General features: G+C 43.6%; 2 pseudogenes across 2 annotated transcripts; one reads left to right on the top strand and one right to left on the bottom strand.

Annotated features, from left to right (window-relative positions):
* Positions 1 to 1,993: 1,993 nt before the first annotated feature.
* LOC308609716 (ubiquitin-like modifier-activating enzyme 1) lies at positions 1,994 to 26,275 on the top strand (annotated as a pseudogene). The gene is made up of 25 exons: positions 1,994 to 2,131; positions 2,194 to 2,252; positions 2,356 to 2,524; positions 2,619 to 2,753; positions 3,395 to 3,505; positions 3,737 to 3,823; positions 3,939 to 4,069; positions 5,953 to 6,050; positions 6,137 to 6,283; positions 6,407 to 6,583; positions 6,703 to 6,807; positions 6,898 to 6,978; positions 7,302 to 7,457; positions 9,892 to 10,057; positions 10,181 to 10,376; positions 11,974 to 12,038; positions 12,260 to 12,455; positions 13,117 to 13,191; positions 13,250 to 13,481; positions 24,471 to 24,559; positions 24,977 to 25,070; positions 25,194 to 25,385; positions 25,683 to 25,784; positions 25,889 to 25,989; positions 26,140 to 26,275. The product of its transcript is annotated as a ubiquitin-like modifier-activating enzyme 1 (transcript).
* On the bottom strand, positions 14,384 to 15,852 carry LOC308609648 (uncharacterized protein C2orf78-like; annotated as a pseudogene). The gene has a single exon. The product of its transcript is annotated as an uncharacterized protein C2orf78-like (transcript).

Raw genomic sequence — 26,275 nt, 5'->3', positions numbered from 1 at the left:
CTTCTACTCAGGAAGTCCGTTAACACCTAGTGTCTTGTATAATTCGAGACCAAAAGTCTTGACTTCTCTAGCTTGCTGTCTTCCCTCAGAGTGATTCAGTGAGGTAACTTTGCGTGTTTCAGTTTATACCCATTTTACTGAATGCAGCCACTAGGTGGAGCTGTCTTCCTTCTGCCGTCAGCACACGTAATGAGTCACACAGGGGCTGCTGACGTCACCAGTGATTCACTAAGGGTGCGACGGCGAGTAGGACCAAACGTTTTGTTTGGGCTTCCGGGTCAGCGGTTGAGGTAAAGGAGGCGTGGTCAGTGGAATTGGGTAAGGCTGAGGCGGCTGCAACTCTCCTCCAGCCAGACGGCGGGGGAGGAGGAGTAAAAAGAGGGCGGCAGCCCGGCTTGTCTTCAGATCCACATGGAGTTGGCGGCAGAACCCCCGTGGAACGGGCATTTGTACCAAACGGCCTTTCTCGGCACCTCTCCCTGGGCAGGGTTTTTGGGAGGGTCTTGGAGGTGGTTAACTGGGCTGAGGAGGCGGCATAGGGGCGGATGCTGGGGCTGGGTTGATGTTACTCTTTCTTGCCTGTGTTCTGGAATCTGACCTCAGGGCTCCAGAGGCCCAGTTCCTAACCTTTAGAGTCTCGGGTGCAACATATCTAGCCAAGAACCTTATTCCCTCACAGATCTAGCACGTTACAGCACCAGATTCAATATTCCCAGCCAGTGTATTACATAGAAGACCGTAAACCCAAATTACCATCCTCACAGCTTCCAAGAGGAACCGGAGCCCTGACAAGGTCTGTTTCGCTCTCATTTCCCTAAAAGAGACCTTTCTCTAACATCTTTACTCACCCTTCCCTCCCCTTTTTCCTCCTCCTAATCACCATTCAGAGCTAAAAAAATACAACACTATGGAATACCACAGACCCTGACTCATTCTCAGAGACCTCTTGCTCACGTCTCACCCTGGTAGTCTCATCTGTCAGAGATCACTCTGTACGCAGCATTTCTACTTAATATTTTTTAGCATTTCCCTTGAAAGACCTTTATTACCTGCCGTTAAAGACCTTCCATTCTATGGCATCTTCAAGAAGTGTCCCTACACCTAGCATTTCTACTTAGTCGTCGACCTTCCCAAACTCCATTTTAGCATTTTCCATCAAAAACACCTCCGAATCTGACATTGTCCTTTACTAAAATGCTTTACTACTAACCCAATATCTGCTCTTAGAAAATACCCCCTTTTCATCGTCTCAGAATTCTTTCCAGATAATCCCAAGTATCTTCTCTCAGAAGCTCCCGGGGGACCAGATACCAGGTAGGAATTCTTCAGATACATAATCTGGCAGACATCCTTTCCCAGTCCCCCTTCCCTGCACCAGTATTTGATAGACCCTTTCAGATTTTGGTTCTAACCACCCCTATCAGAGACTCACCTTCCCAGTCTTGCCCAGGGCTCTACCTGTGCATTCAAAAGGAAACAGGTTGTCCTCCCTTCTTTTAAGATCCTGTACTCCACATCGTGCCTTATAGTCTCCCCTAGGGCCTTTCAAGTGGCCAATATCTTCATTCACAAGCCCTCATCTTCTGCTTTCAGCCTCATAGGCCCCTATATCATTATTATACAACCCCTCCCTGAGCACGCTTCCTTCCTACTAGATCCCCTTCTCAGCATCTGTTCAGCCTGCATGGTGCTCTGCATCAGTGGTCACAGAAGCCCAGCCGGACTTCACAATCTAGCCAGTGTCTGCTCACTCACTCTTTTAGTCTGTTATCTTCCTGAAACTTTTATCCTCCATTCCTGGGGAAAATCAACTGTCTGAGCTCAGCCTCCTCTTTCCTCCCTCTCAGAGTAGCTCTAGTACCTAGCATGTCTTCATGTTTCCGTTCTTGAAATGAGGATGCTAGTACTTAAGTCCTTCTCTCCACCAGAGTTACCACCAACAAAAGAGAAAAACCTCCCCGTATCTGGCTCACCTCTGACCCTTTTTCTAAAGATGTGCACTATGCCACTATCGAAGAAACGTTGTATGTCTGGGCCTGATCCAAAACCATGTGCTGATTGCCCTTCCAACCAACGTGAGTGTCCTTTCCCTAAATCTTGGATGTGGGATGGTATTGTGGTTGGTGGGAAAGTACCTCTTATTTAAGCGTTTTTTTGCTGTCTTGATGAAACTCTTTTCCCCTCCATTCCTAGGGAATGCCAAAAACAGGCAGTGCACCAGACATAGGTGAGGGTCTTTACTCCTGGCAGTGGTGACTATGGCTGAGCCTGGGAATGTGAAGCAGGAGGGGGGCAAAGAGAGTATAGAGTTGGGTGGGCCAAGCCATGACCCAGAGTCTCCTTCAAATCTGGCAGGTATGTCCTGGGCCGTGAGGCTATGAAGCATCTCCAGACATCCAGTGTGCTAGTGTCGGGCCTTCAGGGCCTAGGGGTGGAGATTGCGAAGAATATCATCCTTGGTGGGGTCAAAGCAGTCACCCTTCATGACCAGGGCACTGCCCAGTGGGCTGACTTCTCATCCCAGATACCTCTTCCTGGATCCCTTCCCCTTGCCCAATCACCAAACCCCCTGGTCTCTGCATTCACTTCACTTCTTTCCTTCTTGTACCTTGTTGTAGTTCTACCTAAGGGAGGAGGACATCGGTAAGAACCAGGCTGAGGCATCACAGCCCTACCTTGCTGAACTCAACAGCTATGTGCCCGTCACCACCTACACTGGGGCCCCTGTTGATGACTTACTTAGTGGTTTCCAGGTACTTTGCAGCATCACCCTGCCTCCTGACTTGCATTCTCAGATCCTTTTCCTGGTTGGTTTGTTCAGTATTTATTTAATGGACCAGCCCTGTGGGTGCGTGCCCTTGCGTTTCCCAGAGAACTTGGGCACTGGAACTCCTGATGCAGCAGTAGGAACTTATCCTGGTGAATAAGGAAGGGAATTCAAAGATTGCCTACATATCATTGCTGAGCAGGCTTTGCTTTGTTCTGTTTTGTTTTATTTGAGAATTGAAGCAAATGATTGTAGGATTTGGGGATAAACCCAAACTTTAACTGGGAACAGACTGTGACTCATTGTTTGACTCCCAGGACATGCAGGGTTGTAGGCAGGCAGGAATGGGTGTTTTTCAAATAAGTGAATTAGTTGGTCTTCAAATTCTGTCCTCCTAATACTGCTTTACTTTTCTTGTCATAGTCTGGGGTTTCATATTTCTCTTCATTGAGTTTTACCCTCACTGAGTATGACACACATACTTTGTAAATATTTGAAGAAAAGGTCTGAACCAGTAAGCTTTAGTCCTGCCATTCTGCCAACCCCTGGCCTGCCTTTCTCCTTTATTTTCTTATTTCCCTTCACCCCAATGCCAGTCCCTTTGCATGAGCTTCCTTCTTGTTACAGGTTGTGTTCCTCACCAGCTCTCCTTTGGAGGGCCAGCTGCGGGTGGGTGTGTTTTGTCACAGCCATGGAATCAAGCTGGTCGTGGCAGACACTCGGGGTCTGTTTGGTTGAGTGCCTGCTTCTTCCTTTATCCCCAGCTCCTCCCAAGCCCAGGCTAAGACCCCCTGGCTCCCAGTGGCGTAATGCTACTCTCAGCCCACCAGATTTTCCATTCTCCATGTTCACCTCTCCCCAGTTAGCATGAGCACTGACTGCCGGGAGTGATGGCTAAGCTTTCCTAGGAAGTGTTCACTATTTCGAAGGGTCTCAGGCACCAGTCCTCGTGTCTCCTTTTACAGGCAGTTGTTCGGTGACTTTGGAGAGGAGATGATCCTGACGGATTCCAATGGGGAACAGCCTCTCAGTGCTATGATTCCTCTGGTTACCAAGGTAAGGAGATTGGCCACAGGGGTTCTGGAAGGCATGTGGGTAGCCATAGTCCTCCTTTATGCTCCTGGTACCCTGATCCTACCTCTGAGGCTTTCTTTACTTCTCTTCCATCCAGGACAACCCTGGTGTTGTAAGCTGCCTGGATGTGCCCGACACGGGTTTGAGAGCGTGACTTCGTGTCCTTCACAGAAGTTCAGGGCATTAATGAACTCAATGGCATCTATCCCCTAGAGATCAAAGTCCTGGGTATGCCAAGACTGGGGAGCAAGAAATTGTTGCCCAGATCAAAGAGAGAATTGTCCCTGTGGTGTGGGCTGACCCACAACCCAAGGGTTGACACATATCTGTAGTCTTGACTTGTACCAAAGTCCAAGAGGAGATGCCTCTCTGAAATCTGACTTGGGACTTAGAAGAGACGGGTCCAGGTAGCTTTAATAAAGACATGTGAACTGAGCTACAGGCAGAAAAGGTTTATACCACTAGGGTTTGATTCCATTATTATTTTTTGGCCCATTGACTCTGTTTCTTTCTTTTTTAAACTGTTTTAGAATGTATAGTATAACAATCTCTAAGTAATACTTCATCACCACACATATTAAAGAGAAACTTACAACAAAATATTTCCACTTTCTGGTTCACCATTTGCTGTCCTCATATATTTTATGTATGTTATAAACTTCTCAATACATTATTTTTGACTTCACAATTATATTGTTGAAAAGATTTAAGAAAGTTTATTTTTACCCACATAATCACCATTTCCAGTATACTTTTCTGTGGCTCCAGATTTGCATCTGATGCAATTTTTCTTCTGCCGAAGAAAGCCTTTGACATATGTTGTGGAATGGGGTCTGCTGGTGATGATTCTTTCAGCTTTTTCATGCTTGAAATTTCATTTTGCCTGTGTTTTTGAAAGATGTCTTTACAGAGTGTAGCATTTTAGAATTCATTGCTTTAAAGATATTGCTCTGTTGTCTTTCCTGCCTTATTTTCCACAGGAAGTCTGCTATTCTTATTCTTGTTTCTCTGTATTTAATGTGTTTATTTTCGCTATCACTGATCTTAATGGGATTATGATATACATTAGTATAGTTTTCTCCGTGTCTCTTTTGCAGTTTATTAAATTTATATTAACTATGGTTTTATAGTTTTATCAAATTGGGAAAATATCTGGCCTTATTTTTTTTGAAAATGTTACTTTCGCAGCTCACTGCCACCCCATTATCTCCTTCCAGAACTCCAATTACATGTATATTAAGGCACTTGACTTGTTTGTCTTTTTCTCCCCGTCTTTGTTGTATTTTGGATAGTTTCTTCTACTTTGTTAAATCTCCTAATTTTTTCTTGTGTGTTAATTTGTTAATCACATCTGTTATGTAAAATCACTGGTCAAGAACATTAAAACAACTATTGTAAATATATTTCACATGTCAAAGAAATTCCCAACAAAGGAGGGGGCCAAAAGAGTTTTTGAAGAAATAATGGCCAAAAATTTACAAATTTTTGAAGACTAAAGCCACAGATCTGTGTTCTGCTAATTTTTGATGGATGGAAGGTAATTGTGAATGTTAGCTTTTTGGAGTTGCGTTTTGTGTTCCTTTAATATTTTTGAGTTTGTTCTAGAGAAATTATGTAGTTGCCATTGGATCCTTTCAGGGCTTACTTTTTCTCTAGAGTGGCATTTAGACATAGGGTGCCTGTGCTGTCTGAAGAAATCAGCATTGTGTTTGTTTGTTTTTTATGGTGTACGATACCTTATTTTTATTTTTTAATTGAAGGATAGTTGATTTAATGTTTAATGTTGTGTTACTTTTTGCTTTACAGCAAAGTGGCTCAGTTATCTATATACACATTATTTTTCATATTCTATTCCATGATGGTTTATCTCAGGATACTGAATAGAGTTCCATGTGCTCTATAGTAGGACCTTTTTTATCCATTCTATATATAATTTTTTATCCATTCTATATATAATAGCTTACATCTGTTAACTCCAAACTCCCACTATATGGGGGAGGGGGTTTGGGGAGAAAGGAGGTGGGAGGTTTTCCCGTTCCTGTTTTGATAGTGCTGTTGATCTTGGGAGGGAATGAATTGACATATAAACCTTCATTCTTTTCATCCCCCAGGTCCCTACACCTTTAGTATCTGTGATACCTCCAATTTCTCTGACTACATCTGTGGAGGCGTTGTCAGTCAGGTCAAAGTAACTAAGAAGATAAGCTTTGTGAGTATGAGCAGGAGAGTGTGCTGTAGGGTTCCAGGCATCTCTACGTTTTTTCCTTTTTTGTTCTGATATCTTGCTCTCCACAGAAATCCTTGCCCACTTCACTGGCAGAGCCGGACTTTGTGATAACAGATTTTGCCAAGTATTCTCGCCCTCCTCAGCTACCCATTGGCTTCCAGGCCCTGCACCAGTTCTGTGCCCAGCATGGCCATTCTCCTTGGCCCCACAATGAGGTAGATGGGTGGGCAAGCCAGCCAGGTCCTTGAGCCAAAGCTGCTCTATGCCTCTTCATCTATTTAGTTTTTTTACCTCTCCCTCTCCCCACAGTGGTGTGATTGTTCTTTTTCTCCTTCCAGGAGGATGCAACGGAACTGGTGACCCTAGCACAGGCTGTGAATGCTGAAACTCTGCCAGCAGTGCAGCAAAACAGTCTGGATGAAGACCTCATCCGGAAGCCGGCTTATATGGCCCCTGGGGATCTGGCACCCATCAATTCCTTCACTGGTTGTGTGGCTGCCCAGGAGTTTATGAAGGTCAGCGTGAGTGGAGATGGACAGTGCTGGGCCTGGGCCAGGTTCCTTTCCGGCCCTGCTGCTTGCTTTCCAGCTCTGATTAACCAGTGATCACATTCTCTTTCTAACCGACTCCTCAGGGCTGCTCTGGAAAGTTTATGCCTGTTATACAGTAGCTGTACTTTGATGCCATTGAGTGTCTCCCTGTGGAAAAAGAGGCCTTCACAGAGGACACGTGCCTTCCAATATGTGATTTGGGCCCATGGAGAAGACATTATTGTGGATCTTTTTAACGTGGCTTTTCCCTAACCCTCTCTTCCCTTCACATGACTCAGTGCCAGAACCATTATGATGGGCACATGGCTGTATTTGGCTCTGACCTGCAAGAGAAGCTGGGTAAGCAGAGATACTTCTTGGTGAGAGAACCTTGTGGTCAAAAGCTACCTTTAGGTCCCCTAGGCTCTGGCCACCTCTTCTGGAGTCTCCTCATGGTGTACAAGGGATGGTGTTGGCTTGTACCCTCATCTCATCCCTCTTCCATTTTCTTCACACCAGGTCCTTTATATCCTGGTCTTGTGCCTCTTTCCTTAGAGGACCATGGATTTTTATGGCACTGTGACTTAAATATGCAGTCATAGATCCTCTTACCCTCTCTTGCCCTCTGCAGGGGTAGTGAGGAGTGGTTTTGTTACCCAGTGACCCTAACCATCTTGTGTCTCTCTTCTTGGCCACCTCCCAGGTGGGTGCAGGGGCCGTTGGCTGTGAGCTACTCAAGACCTTTGCCATGACTGGGCTAGGCTGTGGGGAGGGTGTGGCAATCACCATTACAGACATGGACACCATAGTAAAATCCAATCTGAATCGACAGTTTCTGTTCCGACCTTGGGATATCAAGGTGAGTGGAATGGATATGGTATGTGGTTCAGCTTTGTTTTTCACTTTTCCCCTGTCTTTTTCTGGTTATCTGTCTTATTGCCTTTGGACTTTTTTTTTTTTTTTTTTGGTACGCGGGCCTCACACTGTTGTGGCCTCTGCCATTGTGGAGCGCAGGCTCTAGACCTTCAGGCCCAGCGGCCATGGATCATGGGCACAGACGCTCCATGGAATGTGGGATCTTCCTGGACAAGGGCACGAACCCATGTCCCCGAAACGGCAGGTGGACTCTCAACCACTGCCCCACCAGGGAAGCCCACCTTAGGACTTTTTGTTTGTCTCTTTCCTTCAGTTCTTACCTTATTTCTTTTCTCTACCACTCACTCTTTCTTCCAGGAGATATTTATTGAAAAGTTATTACATCGTTCATTTGTGAGTTTAAAACTGTCCCCAGCCATCTTTTTTTTTCTTTGGTTTTTGGTTACGGCTAATGTGGAACTCTGGAAGCTAGATTATAGAGGGATCTATCTGGGGCGTCTCTGTAAAGTTCAGTGTTATTTTGCCTGGCCAGTGTTTATCTTTCCTTTCATTTTGTCATGCAAATACTAGGTACTACTTAAGTAGTTAGAATATATAAGATAGCAAATGAAAGGTTTCTGCTTTTGTCTAGTGGGAAGACATAGTAAATGAGAGATTCTCTAATGCAGTGGAGGTTGGCAGCACTCTTTCCTCAAGTCCAAAAGATCACAACTCTTTTAAGAATACTAAGACATTATGTCCTTTTTATCCTCATTTTATCAGGTGAAAGGGTAATTTTCCACTCTGCTCTAGGAGGCTGTCCGTAACCCAAATACACAGTATTTTCCAAATGACCAGACCAATTCATGATGATACAGAGTTGTGCATTAACTAAAGAACCATTCAAAATACAGAGAAAGACAGTGGATATTGCTGTGGATCAGTATTTTACCTTGCAACTAAACTTTACTATCACATGTCAAGTTTTGATGTATTTTAAAAAAAATATCAACAATCATCTGAAAATGTTATTGAAATATTTTTTGGTAAGGCTGGATGTCCCTTACATCTTTCAAGCAAAACATGTAATACATTACAGGCAGTAGATAATGAAAATTCAGCTATCTTCTAAGATATTATATAACTAAAATTTGCAAAACTGTAAATACAGATTGACTCCTATCATTAAAGATTTGTATTGGAGTGTTTTTCATAATATTTGTACTATATAATGGAATTATTCCAATTTTATTAATTAATTAATTTATTTATTTAGTTTTGGCTGTGTTGGGTCTTCCTTTCTGTGTGAGGTCTTTCTCTAGTTGTGGTAAGTGGGAACCACGCTTCATCGCGGTGCGCGGGCCTTTCACTACCGCAGCCTCTCTTGTTGCGGAGCACAGGCTCCAGACGCGGAGGCTCAGTAGTTGTGGCTCTGGCCTAGTTGCTCCGCGGCATGTGGGATCTTCCCAGACCAGGGCTCGAACCCATGTCCCCTGCATTAGCAGGCAGATTCTCAACCACTGCACCACCAGGGAAGCCCCTCCAATTTTAAACGGAGTAATAATATTTAAAAATTTTCTGAGTTTAAATGTCTAATGTAGGAAATCTTGATAGCTGTGCCTCACATAAAAAACCCCCCACAAACTTCGTTTTAACATCATTAGTTTGGAGAACTGCTACAGCAAATAATAAATACAATAGCACAGTATGTGGTTAGAACATAACAAGGTGAAAAATACTGTGTAGGGGCAAGAATGAAAAACAAGATATAGAACTGGAAATGCCATGAGAGGGTGGTTTTCAGTGTGGTAAAGGAAATCCTCATTGGAAAGGTGGTATATCCACAGAGAATTAAAGATGATATATGAGAACAGGAAGAAATCTCAGGGAAGAGTATGCCAGGTGAAGTTAACAGTATGAGCAAAACCCTGAGGTTGGAATATGCCTGCTGTGTTTAAGGAATAGAGACAGAGACAGCCCACAGTATGAGAGAAGGTTGTAAAAGTAATAGGGAGCAGCTCATTTTACCCTTAGTGAGAGTGGGAATCAATAGAGGGCTGTGAGGAGAGGAATGTGATCTGACTTGTACTTTCAGAGGATCCTTTTTGTTTTTGTAAGTTCAGAGGACCTTGGTTTTCTTTGGGTGAATGCACTCCAACTCTGGGTGCTAGTAAGTAAAAACAATGGATGTTCGGTAGACAAAAGAACAGATACTAAACCCATTGGCTCCTATTGTATCACTGTTTTCCTTTTTTATTCACCCCATTCCTCATTTGTCCCAGCCCAAGCTGTGTGGCATTTATCATAGACCACAGAGCCTCCTGACCTCAGAGCCTAGGTCTTGTGCATCATTGCGTAAATCAATTTTCAGAACAGCTCTGTAAAGTTTTGTTGGGTGATTATATGAATGACAGTTCTGTTTCTCCATCCCTATCCAGAAATTGAAGTCTGATACAGCTGCTGCAGCTGTGAGCCAGATAAATCCACATATCCGGGTGATGAGCCATCAGAACTGTGTGGGCCCTCACACAGAGCATGTGTATGATGATAACTTCTTCCAAAAGCTGGATGGTGTGGGCAGTGCCTCGGACAGTGTGGATGCCCGTGAGTTTTGCGGGTCGGTGAGGACAAGGCGAGAGTAATGTGTGTGTTTTAGGGAGTGTGTGTCACTGTGTCCTATCCTGATATTATTTTCCCCCACCCTCACCTGCTGCACCTTTCTCACAGGCACGTATATGGACCGCTGCTGTGTGTTCTACCGTAAGCCTCTTCTGGAGTCAGGCACACTGGGTACCAAGGGTAATGTGGAAGTAGTATCCCCTTCCTCACAGAGTCATACAGCTCCAGCCAGGACCCTCCTGAGAAGTCCATCCCCATCTACACACTGAAGAACTTCCTGAATGCCGTTGAGCACACTTTGCAGGTGATCAGCCTTGCAGGGAGTAAGAGGTGGAACAGATAGGTACCTGGACAGTGTCTCATTTGCCAAACTCTTGTTATTCAGATGATGAAGCCTCAGTGTATGTAATATCTGCCCTCTCTTTAACTCTCCTTCACTCACTTTAAACCTAGCAACCTAAGCTTTTCAAAATGATTTTCTTTAACTTGAAATTTTTATTTTGGAAACATACAGGGAAGTATTATTTATACCATGTGAAATACTTTATGTAAGAAGTGTATATCTAAAAGGTGAGGATGTGTTTCTTTGTGTACAGGATACTATTTTGCTAATATTAAGTCCATATTTAGGACTACTTTTTTGATTGTTTCCCAATATATGTTTAATAGCTTGTCAGCATAGTTGTGTTTATATAGTACACATACATACAAAACAGCATACCTATCATGTAGGTTGACAAAGTAAAAGCACCCCATTAACTGGCCCTCAGAACTTGGCCCTAATTACAGTCCCCTTTCAAACCACAAATAACCATCCTTTTATCAAAATGATTCTTAATGCAGTCTTTGAGGCTATGTTTAGGAAGTATGGGAACAGGAAGAAAATGAGCAGTAACAGTTCAGTCACTTTTCCTTCCAGAATGGATGAGTTTATACTTGTGGACTCAGTTCAGTATGTGTCTTTCTCCCTGTCCATACATCCCATGTTGGTGTGTGTGTGTGTGTGTGTGTGTGTGTGTGTGTGTTTAGATACAGAGAGATGGAGAGAGAAAGAGATGTGTTTTTGTGTGCATGTTCATTTCTATATACATAAAACCTCTACTAGGTTATGGTTCTATTACTGTGTTTCTCTCTACCCAGCATGCAGAAGGGCCAATAAAAAGGCTTTTAAAACAAATATACTATGTGCCCTTGGACTTAACATCTTCATGCTTCAGATTCCTTATCTGTAAAATTGGAATGATGGTAGTAACTCTCACAGGACTTTTGTAAAGCATTTACACTTAATATGTCCTTGTGACTTTCAAACTAAGCTTTAAATGTGTACATGTTTGCTTATTTCATATTAACTCCATGAGGTGTAGTTTTACTGTTACAGTGTATGTCTTTAAAATGAGAAAAAACAAGTAAAGATATACCTGATGGTCACAAAACTGTGACAGAGCTGGCCTTTGAACCTGGATTTCGAGCATCAGGATGCTCCAGATCACTTCACCAGTGACTATTTATCGACCTCTGAATTCACAGGGGTCAAACCTCTATCTTACTTTCTGCCCAGTCCCCAGAACCTGCATAGAGATCGTTCATGTTTTATTCTTGGTGTGAACTTTTTCTTTTATTGAGGCCTCACATACCTAAGGTAAGGTGTACATCTTAATAAATTCTGCATGAATGTACACTTGTGTGTTAACCTCTTCCCAGATTAAGATCATTGGATTTTACATTGAAGTGGTGAGGGCTTGACAAGTTTGAGGAGTCACATTGGGAGGGCTTCCTTCCTCTGTTCTCCCATAACAGCCATGCTCTTCCTATTTGCTGCATTTCCTGATGGTGTTCCTAAGGTCTACATAAACTTATTTGTTTCCCATAACCCACGTAGTGTTGATTTGCTCTGTCTGCAGTGGGCTCAGGATGAGTTTGAAGGTCTCTTCAAGCAGCCAGCAGACAACGTCAACCAGTACCTAATGTGAGTAATTCTGTCCAAATCCTCGCTCACTGTGTCCCCTGCCTGTCAGTCAAAGCATTCTGTAACCAGTGTAACACTTAGGACCTGGCCTACTTTTCAAATAAACTAATAATTCCTTGGGCCTTATACCTTTGGGAGTCAGCACTGACTTTTCATGGTGTTAAGCTCACTCTGGGATCACTGTGTAATTTTGAGTTTGTGTCCCCTCTAATTCTTGATAGGGATTCAATGTTTGTGGAGCAAACACTGCACCTGGCAGGCACTGAACCCCTGGAGGTGCTGGAGACTGTGCAGCGCAGCCTGGTGCTTCAGCAGCCACATACCTGGGCTGACTGTGTGACGTGGGCTTACTACCACTGGCACACCCAGTACTCCAACAACATCAGACAGCTGCTGCACAACTTTCCTCCGAACCAGGTATTACACTCTTGTGGGGTCCATTTGTCAGAATAGGCTTACTGAAAGCAGTTTGCTACACACTTTTGACATGATTCATTGCAGTTAATCCAGTTGTGGCAAGCCCACCAAGTCCCAGAGATCTCATTAAATGATTAAGCGAGTGATTTTTGAAGTCAAAGACCTGTTCCTCCTGACCTCTCTCCTCTGCCTGCCCATCCCTGTTCTCTCAGGCAAGATACTTGGTACCTGTTTCCCTCAGATATGACATGAGTCATTCCAGATTCCCAGTCAGGGCTATAGATATTGTAGAAGAGAAATTTTGGTGTTAAGAGCACAGGACCTAGGTGGGTTCAAGTCTCAACTGCATTTGATATTGGGACTAATCATGTATTTTCTCTCTGTGCCTCAGTATCCTCATGTAGGAAGTAGGAATAATAGTGACCTAACTTCATGAGAGTTTTATGAGGGCTAATTGATATTTATTAAGTTAATAAAGTAAGTATGTTAGTACCTGCCTGGCAATCTATAAAAGTTTCATAAATAGCTCTGTGTCTGGCACAAAGTGAGTGCCCAGCCATATACTAAGTTGGGACTTCCGGGCTTGAAAATGAGGAGTCACAATTATCAGAAAGACCTCTTCTCTCATGTCCCACTCCCCCCAATCTTTCTGTTTTCTTAGCTTACAAGCTCAGGAGCCCCTTTCTGGTCTGGGCCTAAACACTGTCCACACCCGCTCATCTTTGATGTCAGCAATGTAAGTCTCCTCCTTCAAATGTGGGTACATGGATGGGAAGGAGGCTACGGCTCCTTAGGTGAGTACTGATATGCTTACCCCTCCATACATTGCCTTCTCTTGGCCCCTGCATCTGGACTACATGATAGCTGCTACCAACCTGTTTGCCCAGACCTATGGGCTGAGGGGCTCTCAGGACCGAGCTGCTGTGACCATACTCATTCAGTCTGTGCAGGTCCCTGAGTTCACCCTGAAGTCTGGAGTCAAGATCCATGTTTCTGATCAGGAGCTGCAGACCACTTCGTGTGTTGGTGAGGGTGTTTAACTAGTTGGCCTAGAGCTAGCATCCTACTTATCACCTATGTATGCAGGCCTCCCCTGTGCTTGTGTTTTGCCACTGGCTCTGCTCTGAGATCTCAGGCCTGAGATTTATCCACACTGTCCTTTGGTCCTTGCTTCTTCCAATTTAAAATAAGGTTGGTTAGTTGAGGCAAATTCTCTGATGTGCTACTACTTTGTTCTTCCCACTGTTTCTCCCTCAGGTGCACCAGTGGTCCATCTCTTTTCTGTGTGTATGTTTGCTTTGTTTTGTTCTTTCCTCTGTTTCTTTTTGTGTCCATATGCAGGGACAAATGGATATGATCTTTACCAGTAGTCTCTCTGCCTTGATTTCTTCCCTGTTTCATTTCATTATAGATCTCCTCATCCACCTCCCCACCTTCCTTTGGTATGCCTCTTTACCCTATGTTTATTTATTTATTTATTTATTTTTGCTGTGTTGGGTCTTTGTTTCTGTGCGAGGGCTTTCTCTAGTTGCGGCGAGCGGGGGCCACTCTTCATCGTGGTGCACGGGCCTCTCACTGTCACGGCCTCTCTTGTTGCGGAGCACAGGCTCCAGACGCGCAGGCTCTGTAGTTGTGGCTCACGGGCCTAGTTGCTGTGCGGCATGTGGGATCTTCCCAGACCAGGGCTCGAACCCGTGTCCCCCGCCCTGGCAGGCATATTCTCAACAACTGCACCACCAGGGAAGGCCTAACCTATTTTTTTTTTCAAAATTCAAAGGGTTTATTACTCATCTATTAATTCTATTACATTTATTTATTGTTTTATTGTTTTAAAATATATCAAAATAAATAGAGAAATTTATACGTATTTTATCTATATATGGAAGAGCAGCTGGTACCCAAGGTGGCACCAACAATCCTAGCAGCTCTTAGTTTAAATATCCGTAGTAGTCAGCAATTTCCATTTCATTTTCCCTCTCAATGAAAAATTGCAGTTTCCCCAGAGAGGTGTATTTGGCAGCATTCTCACGATCTTGTTGAGCCCGCCTCTTCATGGCCTCCCGCTCTGGCCTCTGCTCTTGTTCGATGGGCTTTGACCTGACTGACACAGGAACATTGGGTTCCCTGCATGGAATTCGTTGCTTGCTGAAGTCTTGGAGTAGAAATGGGGTTTGGAGCTTGGGTGGGGACTGGTGCTTAGTTACAGCAGGGGGAACAGGCTCCCGCTGGAGAGAAGCACAAGATGAAATTTTGTAGGGTGCAGGCCTAGGAGCAGCAGACTGAGGAACACTAGGCTGGGTATGGTCAGTCCAACCTGGTTGGGTTGGGTTGGTCACAGTTGTCTGAGCTGGTTTGGCAGGACCTGGCAAAGAGGCAGGAGCTGGCTGGGATGAACTGGCTGCAGCAGGTTGAGCTGAGTTAGTAGAAGCAGGCTGGGCATGGTCTGCCACAGCAGGCCGATGTGAGGCCAGAGACTGTGGCCTCCAAGGAGCAGGTCGAGCTTGAGGCTTGTCCCAGGCAGAAAAAGGCAGAGGTATCAACTTGACCTTCCCAGGAGGAGGCAGCTCATACTGGGATGGAGATGGACACTCTTTCAGCACTGCTGTCTGGTTTCTGGGTTTTGACTTGAGTTTTCTCAGGGCTCTTACCCTCATGTGGGGTATGCCACCATGGCTGGATAGCTGGGGGTGGCTGGGGGTCCTTAGGGTTGCTTGAATTTCCCAAGACCTGACAGGAAGAGAGCCCAGTTTTCTTATCATTCTTCTCCCCCAGTGCATGAAAAACCTTCACAGACTCCAGCATGCGCATGCCTAGGGAGGTTCGAGGTTTTTTTAAAGCTCTCTTGGGTAAGCTCTGTTTGGTGTTTCTTTCGCTTTGTCTTGGGAATTGTTGGCTTCTCTTCTGCCTTGACTTTGTTCCCTGACTGCTTATTGTCTTCAGCCTTCTTTCTTCCTCTGGTCCTTGTGGTCTTTTCCTGCCCGTGGCTCTTAGTTTTGCTGATCTTTCTGGATGCAGCTTTCTGAGGTTTGCCTTTAGAATGCTTGGCCGTGTTCACAGGAGCCCTGTCACTGACTGCAGCATTGCAGAGAACCACTTCTCCCCCTAACAGGCACTCTGGATTCTTTGGCTGGATTTTGGCCTTGGGAGCACCACTGATAGGCTCAGAGGCTTTATGTTTGTTCTTCCTGGGTTGATCAGAGGGAACCTTTATGACACTTGGCTTTTCCTGCACCTGATTCACCTTAATGGCTCTGGTGTCTTTGGCTTTGATCACGTTGGGACCTTTGGATTGATCAAGATCTGACATGCTCAGAGAAGAAGAGGAAACATCAACACATACAAGGGATGAGGAGACAACACCAGAGGATGTCTGAGTGGCTGCAGCTGAACGGCACATGTGTCCAGTACAAAGGTCACTGGTTACTGGTCACTGGTCACTTGTGATGATCCAAATTTATTTACAGACAACTCTACAGAAACCCCAAGACTCTACCAAGTGGTAGTAGGTTTGGTAGGAGAATGATGTCAAAAAGCAGGCAGTTGAAAGATATGAGATAGCCAATAGGGAGGTTTGATCCCCAACAGGAAGGCAGGATTGGGTGGAGAGAGTGTAGAAGAGCTAAAACAACGCCTAAATTTCTGAGTTCTGGGGAGGAAATCCTAGAAGACAGATTTACTTCCCCCAGGCTCTTACATTAGGGAAAACATTACAACATTCCTTTTTTTTTTAGTTTCTGCTTTATAACAAAGTGAATCAGTTACACATATACATCTGTTCCCATATCCCTTCCCTCTTGCGTCTCCTTCCCTCCCACCCTCCCTATCCCACTACTCCAGGCGGTCACAAAGCACCGAGCTGATCTCCCTGTGCTATGTGGCTGCTTCCCACTAGCTATCTACCTTATGTTTGGTAGTGTATATATGTCCATGCCTCTCTTTCGTTTTGTCACAGCTTACCCTTCCGCCTCCCCATATCCTCAAGTCCATTCTCAAGTAGGTCTGTGTCTTCATTCCTGTTTTACTCCTAGGTTCTTCATGACATTTTAAAAAAATTCCATATATATGTGTTAGCATACGGTATTTGTCTTTCTCTTTCTGATTTACTTCACTCTGTATGACAGACTCTAGGTCTGTTCACCTCATTACAAATAGCTCAATTTCGTTACGTTTTATGGCTGAGTAATATTCCATTGTATATATGTGCCACATCTTCTTTATCCATTCATCCGATGATGGACACTTAGGTTGTTTCCATCTCCGGGCTATTGTGAATAGAGCTGCAATGAACATTTTGGTACATGTCTCTTTTTGAATTATGGTTTTCTCAGGGTATATGCCTAGTAGTGGGATTGCTGGGTCATATGGTAGTTCTATTTGTAGTTTTTTAAGGAACCTCCATACTGTTCTCCATAGTGGCTGTACCAATTCACATTCCCACCAACAGTGCAAGAGTGTTCCCTTTTCTCCACACCCTCTCCAGCATTTATTGTTTCTAGATTTCTTGATGATGGTATTCTGACTGGTGTGAGATGATATCTCATTGTAGTTTTGATTTGCATTTCTCTAATGATTAATGATGTTGAACATTCTTTCATGTGTTTGTTGGCAATCTGTATATCTTCTTTGGAGAAATGTCTATTTAGGCCTTCTGCCCATTTTTGGATTGGATTGTTTGTTTTTTTGCTATTGAGCTGCATGAGCTGCTTATACATTTTGGAGATTAATCCTTTGTCAGTTGCTTCATTTGCAAATATTTTCTCCCATTCTGAGGGTTGTCTTTTGGTCTTGTTTATGGTTTCCTTTACTGTGCAAAAGATTTGAAGTTTTATTCGGTCCCATTTGTTTATTTTTGTTTTTATTTCCATTTCTCTAGGAGGTGGGTCCAAAAGGATCTTGCTGTGATTCATGTCATAGAGTGTTCTGCCTACGTTTTCCTCTAAGAGTTTGATAGTTTCTAGCCTTACATTTAGGTCTTTAATCCATTTTGAACTTATTTTTATGTATGGTGTTAGGGAGTGATCTAATCTCATACTTTTGCATGTTCCTGTCCAGTTTTCCCAGCACCACTTATCGAAGAGGCTGTCCTTTCTCCATTGTACATTCCTGCCTCCTTTATCCAAGATAAGGTGACCATATGTGCATGGGTTTATCTCTGGGCTTTCTATCCTGTTCCATTGATCTATCTTTCTGTTTTTGTACCAGTACCACACTGTCTTGATTACTGTAGCTTTGTAGTATAGTCTGAAGTCAGGGAGCCTGATTCCTCCAGCTCCATTTTTCGTTCTCAAGATTGCTTTGGCTGTTCAGGGTCTTTTGTTTTTCCAAACAAATGTTGAAATTTTTTGTTCTAGTTCTGTGAAAAATGCCAGTGGTAGTTTGATAGGGATGGCATCGAATCTGTAGATTGCTTTGGGTAGTAGAGTCATTTTCACAATATTGATTCTTCCAATCCAGGTACCAGATATATCTCTCCATCTATTTGTATCATCTTTAATTTCTTTCATCAGTGTCTTATAATTTTCTGCATACAGGTCTTTTGTCTCCTTAGGTAGGTTTATTCCTAGATATTTTATTCTTTTTGTTGCAGTGGTAAATGGGAGTGTTTTCTTGATTTCACTTTCAGATTTTTTATCATTAGTGTATAGGAATGCCAGAGATTTCTGTGCATTAATTTTGTACCCTGATACATTACCAAATTCATTGATTAGCTCTAGTAGTTTTCTGATAGCATCTTTAGGATTCTCTATGTACAGTATCATGTCATCTGCAAATAGTGACAGCTATACTTCTTCTTTTCCAATTTGGATTCCTTTTATTTCCTTTTCTTCTCTGATTGCTGTGGCTAAAATTTCCAAAACTATGTTGAATAAGAGTGGTGAGAGTGGGCAGCCTTGTCTTGTTCTTGATCTTAGTGGAAATGGTTTCAGTTTTTCACCATTGAGGACTATGTTGGCTGTGGGTTTGTCATATATGGCCTTTATTATGTTGAGGAAAGTTCCCTCTATGCCTACTTTCTACAGCGTTTGTATCATAAATGGGTGTTGAATTTTGTCGAAAACATTCTCTGCATCTATTGAGATGATCATATGGGTTTTCTCCTTCAATTTGTATATATGGTGTATCACGTTGATTGATTTGCTTATATTGAAGAATCCTTGCATTCCTGGAATAAACCCCACTTGATCATGGTGTATGATCCTTTTAATGTGCTGTTGGATTCTGTTTGCTAGTATTTTGTTGAGGATTTTTGCATCTATGTTCATCAGTGATATTGGCCTGTAGTTTTCTTTCTTTGTGACATCCTTGCCTGGTTTTGGTATCAAGGAGATGGTGGCCTCATAGAATGAGTTTGGGAGTGTTCCTCCCTCTGCTGTATTTTGTAAGAGTTTGAGAAGGATAGGTGTTAGCTCTTCTCTAAATATTTGACAGAATTCGTCTGTGAAGCCATCTGGTCCTGGGCTTTTGTTTGTTGGAAGATTTTTAATCACAGTTTCAATTTCAGTGCTTGTGATTGGTCTATTCATATTTTCTATTTCTTCCTGATTCAGTCTTGGCAGGTTGTGCAATTCTAAGAATTTGTCCATTTCTTCCAGGTTGTCCATTTTTTTCACATAGAGTTGCTTGTAGTAATCTCTCATGATCTTTTGTATTTCTGCAGTGTCAGTTGTTACTTCTCCTTTTTCATTTCTAATTCTATTGATTTGAGTCTTCTCCCTTTTTTTCTTGATGAGTCTGGCTAATGGTTTATCAATTTTGTTTATCTGCTCAAAGAACCAGCTTTTAGTTTTATTGATCTTTGCTATCATTTCCTTCATTTCTTTTTCATTTATTTCTGATCTGACCTTTATGATTTCTTTCCTTCTGCTCACTTTGGGTTTGTTTTGTTCTTCTTTCTCTAATTGCTTTAGGTGCAGGGTCAGGTTGTTCCCTCGAGATGTTTCTTGTTTCTTAAGGTGGGATTGTATTGCTATAAACTTCCCCCTTAGAACTGCTTTTGCTGTGTCCCATAGGTTTTGGGTCGTCGTATCTCCATTGTCATTTGTTTCTAGGTATTTTTTGATTTTCTCTTTGATTTCTTCAGTGATCACTTCGTTATTAAGCAGTGCATTGTTTAGCCTCCATGTGTTTGTATTTTTTACAGATCTTTTCCTGTAATTGACATCTAGTCTCATAGCATTGTGGTCGGAAAAGATACTTGATACAATTTCAATTTTCTTAAATTTATGAAGGATTCATTTGTGACCCAAGATATGATCTATCCTGGAGAATGTTCCATGAGCAATTGAGAAAAATGGGTGTTCTGTTGTTTTTGGATGGAATGTCCTACAAATATCCATTAAGTCCATCTTGTTTAATGTATCATTTAAAGCTTGTGTTTCTTTATTTTTTTTCATTTTGGATGATCTGTCCATTTGTGAAAGTGGGGTATTGACGTCCCCTACTCTGAGTGTGTTACTCTCAATTTCCCCTTTTATGGCTGTTAGTATTTGCCTTATGTATTGAGGTGCTCCTATGTTGGGTGCATAAATATTTACAATTGTTATGTCTTCTTCTTGGATCAATCCCTTGATCATTATGTAGTGTCCTTCTTTGTCTCTTCTAATAGTCTTTATTTTAAAGTCTATTTTGTCTGATATGAGAATTGCTACTCCAGCTTTCTTTTGATTTCCATTTGCATGGAGTATCTTTTTCCATCCTCTTACTTTCAATCTGTATGTGTTTCTAGGTCTGAAGTGGGTCTCTTGTAGACAGCATATATATGGGTCTTGTTTTTGTATCCATTCAGCCAATCTGTGTCTTTTGGTGGGAGCATTTAGTCCATTTACATTTAAGGTAATTATTGATATGTATGTTCCTATTCCCATTTTCTTAATTGTTTTGGGTTTGTTATTGTAAGTATTTTCTTTCTGTTGTGTTTCTTGCCTAGAGAACTTCCTTTAGCATTTGTTGCAAAGCTGGTTTGGTGGTACTGAACTCTCTCAGCTTTTGCTTGTCTGTAAACGTTTTAATTTCTCCATCAAATCTGAATGAGATCCTTGCTGGGTAGAGTAATCTTGGTTCCAGGTTTTTCTCCTTCATCACTTTAAATATGTCCTGCCACTCCCTTCTGGCTTGTAGAGTTTCTGCTGAGAGATCAGCTGTTAACCTGATGGGGGTTCCCTTGTGTGTTATTTGTTGTTTTTCCCTTGCTGCTTTTAATATGATTTCTTTGTGTTTTATTTTTGACAGTTTGATTAATATGTGTCTTGGCATATTTCTCCTTGGATTTATTCTATATGGGACTCTCTGTGCCTCCTGGACTTGATTAACTATTTCCTTTCCCATATTAGGGAAGTTTTCAACTATAATCTCTTCAGATATTTTCTCATTCCCTTTCTTTTTCTCTTCTTCTTCTGGAACCTCTATAATTCGAATGTTGGTGCATTTAATGTTGTCCCAGAAGTCTCTGAGACTGTCCTCTGTTCTTTTCATTCTTTTTTCTTTATTCTGCTCTGCAGCAGTTATTTCCACTATTTTATCTTCCACGTCACTTATCCATTCTTTTGCCTCAGTTATTCTGCTATTGATCCCATCTAGAGTATTTTAAATTTCATTTATTGTGTTTCTAATTGATGCTTGATTCATCTTTAGTTCTTCTAAGTCCTTGTTAACTGTTTCTTGCATTTTGTCTATTCTATTTCCAAGATTTTGGATGATCTTTACTATCATTATTCTGAAATCTTTTTCAGGTAGACTGCCTATTTCCTCTTCATTTGTTAAGTTTTCTGGGCTTTTATCTTGCTGCTTCACCTGCTGTTGTTTTCTGTCTTCTCATTTTGCTTATCTTGCTGTGTTAGCGGTCTCCTTTTTGCAGGCTACAGGTTCGTAGTTCCTGTTGTTTTTGGTGTCTGTCCCCAGTGGCTAAGGTTGTTTCAATGGGTTGTGTAGGCTTCCTGTTGGAGGGGACTGTTGCCTGTTTTCTGGTGGATGAGGCTCGATCTTGTCTTTCTGGTGGACAGGTCCATGTCTGGTGGTGTGTTTTGGGGCGTCTGTTGCCTTATTATGTTTTTTGGCAGCCTCTCTGCTAATGGGTGGGGTTTCGTTCCTGTGTTGCTAGTTGCTTGGCATAGGGTGACCAGCACTGTAGCTTGCTGGTTGTTGACTGAAGCTGGGTGCTAGTGTTGAGATGGAGATCTCTGGCAGATTTTTGCTATTTGATATTATGTGGAGCTGGGAGGTCTCTTGTGGACCAGTGTCCTGAATTTGGCTCTCCCACCTCAGAGGCACAGCACTGATTCCTGGCTGCAGCACCAAGAGCCTTTCATCCTGCAGCTCAGAATAAAAGGGAGAAAAAGTAGAAAGAAAGAATTAGCAGAAGAAAGAACGAGAGAAAGAAAGAAAGAAAGGAAGAAAAAGAAAGAGAGAGAGGGAGGGAGGGAGGGAGGGGAGGAAGGAAGGAAGGAAGTGAGGAAAGAAAGAAGGGAGGGAGGAAGAAGAGAAGGTAGGAAAAGAGAAAGAAGATAAAGTAAAATAGAATACAGTATGATAAAATATAATAGCGTTATTAAAATAAAAAAGTTATTAAAAAAATTAAAGAAAAAACAGACAGGACCCTGGGACAAATGGTGCAAGCAAAGCTATACAGACAAAATCTCACACAGAAGTATACACATACACATTCACAAAAAGAGGAAAAGGGGAAAAATCGTAAATCTTGCCCTGAAAGTCCACCTCCTCAATTTGGGTTAATTCGTTGTAAAAAGAGGAAAAGGGGAAAAAATCATAAATCCTGTTCTCAAAATCCACCTCCTCAATTTGGGATGATTCGTTGTCTATTCATGTATTCCACAGATGCAGGGTACATCAAGTTGATTGTGGAGCTTTAATCCGCTGCTTCTGAGACTGCTGGGAGAGATTTTCCTTTCTCTTCTTTATTCTCACAGCTCCCGGGTCTGAGCTTTGGATTTAGCCACCAGAGGGCGTCTGTTCTTCACTCAGACAGGATGGAGTTAAAGGAGCAGCTGCTTCGGGGGACTCTGGCTCACCCAGGCCGGGGGGAGGGAGGGATACGGAGTGCGGGGCGATCCTGCGGCGGCAGAGGCCGGCGTGACGTTGTAGCAGCCTGAGCCATGCATTCTCCCGGGGAAGTTGTCCCTGGATCCTGGGATCCTGGCAGTGGCAGGTTGCACAGGCTCCCGGAGGGGAGGTGTGGACAGTGACCTGCGCTCGCACACAGGCCTCTTGGTGGCGGCCGCAGCAGCCCCAGCGTCCCACACCCGTCTCAGGGGTCCACGCTTTTAGCCGCGGGTCGCGCCCATCTCTGGAGTTCCTTTAAGCAGCGTTCTTAATCCCCTTTCCTTGCACAACAGGAAACAAAGATGGAAGAAAAAGTCTCTTGCCTCTTCGGCAGGTCCAGACTTCTTCCTGGACTCCCTCCCGGCCAGCCGTGGCACACTAACCCCTTCAGGCTGTGTTCACGCCGCCAACCCCCGTCCTCTCCCTGTGCTCCGACCGAAGTCCGAGCCTCAGCTCCCAGCCCTGCCCGCCCCGGCGGGTGAGCAGACAAGCCTCTCAGGGTGGTGGGTGCCAGTTGGCACTGATCCTCTCTGCGGGAACCTCTCCACTTTGCCCTCCGCTGCCCTGTGGCTGTGCTCTCTTCTGCTACTCCGAAGCTTTCCCCCTCTGCCACCCACAGTCTCCACCTGCGGATGGCCTTCCTACTGTGTGGAAACCTTTCCTCCTTCACGGCTTCCTCCCACTGGTGCAGGTCCTGTCCCTATCCTTTTTTCTGTTTATTCTTTTTTCTTTTGCCCTACCCAGGTACGTGGGGAGCTTCTTGCCTTTGGGGGTGTCTGAGGTCTTCTGCCAGCGTTCAGTAGGTGTTCTGTAGGAGTTGTTCCACAGGTAGATGAATTTCTGGTGTATCTGTGGGGAGGAAGGTGATCTCCGTGTCTTACTCTTCCACCATCTTCCCAGGGCCCTGGCCTAACCTATTTTTAACCTCCATATATCTTTCCTCATCTCCCTCTCTAGATAGCCCTCCTCTTCTCTCCCTCTAGATAGCCCTACTCATCTCTCCATCTATAACTACCCCCCAACTCAAATTTCCCACCTCTCCCGTATCCTGTCTCATGCCCTGTAAGTCTTCCTCTACATTTTATCTTCTTTGTATATATCCTTCAATTTCTTCATCTGTATATCTGTCCCCTCCTCATATATCTCCCGCATTTTCCTTCCCAGACAACTACTCTCTCATGTTTCTCTTTGTATATTTTCTTTATTTCCCTACATGTCTCCCTTTCAGGTATTTTGTACTTTCTCATTCTCTGAACATTCTCTTAATCTTCACATTTATTCTCCTTGGTCTCTCTCTTCAAATTTTCTGAGGTCTATCCCATGTAATATTACTCTCTTCTTTGCTGTCTGTGCATTTTCCCCTATGCCCCTTTCTGTATCTTTTATCCCTCTGTCTCCTGTTTTCCCTTATATCTTCCTTCATGTCTCCCCTTCTCTCTTTCTGTCTTTCTCTTTCAGTATGTTCTCATTGACCTCCTTTTTTTTAAGTTGTGGTAAGAAACACAAAAGATTTACCATCTTAACCAACTTTAAATATAGTAGACTTCCATTTTGGAATGCTTAATATTTCATTGAATGGATTTTAAGGCTTAATATTTCATTTGATTGATAGATCAGTTTTTCTATCCACTCATTCATCAGTTAACAACTTCTGTGCTTTCACCTGTTTTATGATTAGTGCTGCTGTCTATATTCTTTCTTAGTGGCTTTACCTGTTTTCCTCAGTGTCTCTAGATATATCTCCATGTCCCACACACCTGTCTGCCTTTTTCTTTTCTGAGGTGTTTTCTGCCCTATCTTTCCCCATTCTTTTCTCTTTCCCATGATGTCTCTCCTTTTCAAATCCTTTATCTGCCTGAACATCTCTGCCCCACCCTGGACTCCTGCTTGCACCTCAGACACTGGCCTGGGATCTCACATATATCTAAGGCCTAACATGTACTACCTCCCTTTCTGCAGCTGATAAACGCCTGCAGGAGCTCGAGACCATGCTGCCCAGCCCAGAGAGCCTCCCTGGGTTCAAGATGTACCCCATCAACTTTGAGAAGGTGCTGTGATGGGGACCTTCAACAGTGTAGGAGAATGGGCTGAGCCATCCTAAGCTTTTGTGGGGATTACAAGCCTGCCTGTAATTTTGTTAATTTTTTTTTTTTTTTTTTTTGCAGCACATGGATTTCTCACTGTTGTGAGCTCTCCCTTTGCAGAGCACAGGCTCCGGATGCTCAGGCTTAGTGGGCATGGCTCATGGGCCCAGACGCTCTGCGGTATGTGGGATCTTCCCAGACCGGGGCACAAACCCATTTCCCATGCATCAGATGGCCCAATTATCTTTTGTGGTCTGGGCTAGTATTTGGCTTGTCTGGCAGGTAATTTAGGTGAATATACCTCAGGTCCCAGTATTCAGGAAACCTTTTTTTCCTTTAACTCTGTCTCTCCTGTTCTTCCTCTGTCTCCACTCACAAGAGGATGATGACAGCATCTTTCATATGGATTTCATTGTGGCTGCATCCAATCTCTGGGCGGAGAACTATAACATTCCCCACTGCTGACCAGCATAAGGTAACAGTAGTCTAGAACTAACCTTGCACCCTTTTCCAAGTTTGAGTCCACCATGTTTGACCTCTTCTGTAGACCTTGAACGTCTCTAACAACTGCGTCTGCTCATCACCTTCTGCGTTACAGAGCAAGTTGTTTGCAGGGAAGATCATTCCAGCCATTGCCACAACCACAGCAGCTATAGTTGGCCTTGCATGTCTGGAGCTGTACAAGGTAGTGCAGGGACACCAACAGCTTGAGTCCTATAAGAACAGCTTCATCAACTTGGCCCTGCCCTTTTTCAGCTTCTCTGAGCCCCTTGCCCCACACCGTCATCAGGTAAGGGCTTGCTTTTATAGAAACCTTTGGTGTTGCCCATCAGTGAGTGATGCTATGTGTGTGTGTGTGTGTGTGTGTGTGTGCGTGTAGAGGTTGTGTGTATCTTATCTCCATAGAACTGGCTCTGGTTTTCATCATACCAGGTGAGAGGCTTTGTTTAATTTTGTGTAGCCTTTGTTCATTGAACCTGTGCAAAGTAGGAATGGAACTGGCATGTTTGTGAAATAAAGAGGAGCATATGATCTGGGCTTGCTCCCGTTTTACTCTTTGTGCTTTACTCTGTGCTTTGTCCCAGTGTACTATAACCAGCAGTGGACATTGTGGGATCGCTTTGAGGTACAGGGGCTGCAGCCTAATGGTGAAGAGATGCCCCTCAAGCAGTTCCTTGACTACTTTAAGGTAAGGCCCTTTCACTCGCTGCACTTGTGGTGGTGGTTGCCCAGGTTACTGGTACTGTCCATCCCAGTGACCTTGTTGCCCCTCCTCCTTTCCACCCTCTTCAGCCAGAGCACAAGTTAGAGATCACCATGCTGTTCCAGGGTGTATCCATGCTCTACTCCTTTTTCATGACAGCAAGTAAGATCAAAGATCAACTCAGGCTTGAGTTGGGTCAGTGTGCAAACAGAAACAGGTCCTGCCTGGGGTGGGAAGCATCAGCTAGCTATGCAACTCATCTTCACTGTTCTCCTAACTTTGTCTCTGTAAGTCCTTTCCTCTCTTTCTTCTTCACAGACCCTCTTTTTCCTCACCCCAGGATAACAGCAATAGTGAGACGAGTATCAAAGCAAGAGCTGGGACACCACATTCAAGCACTGGTGCTTGAGCTGTGCTGCAACGACGAGAGCGGCAACGATGTGGAGGTCCCCTATGTACGATACACCATTCGCTGA

This window comes from Mesoplodon bidens (assembly GCF_964165515.1).
Source record: "Mesoplodon bidens genome assembly, chromosome: Y".
NCBI classification, from domain to species: domain Eukaryota; kingdom Metazoa; phylum Chordata; class Mammalia; order Artiodactyla; family Ziphiidae; genus Mesoplodon; species Mesoplodon bidens.
Note: the sequence above shows the minus strand (reverse complement) of the source record. Positions and strands in the feature narration are given on the sequence as shown.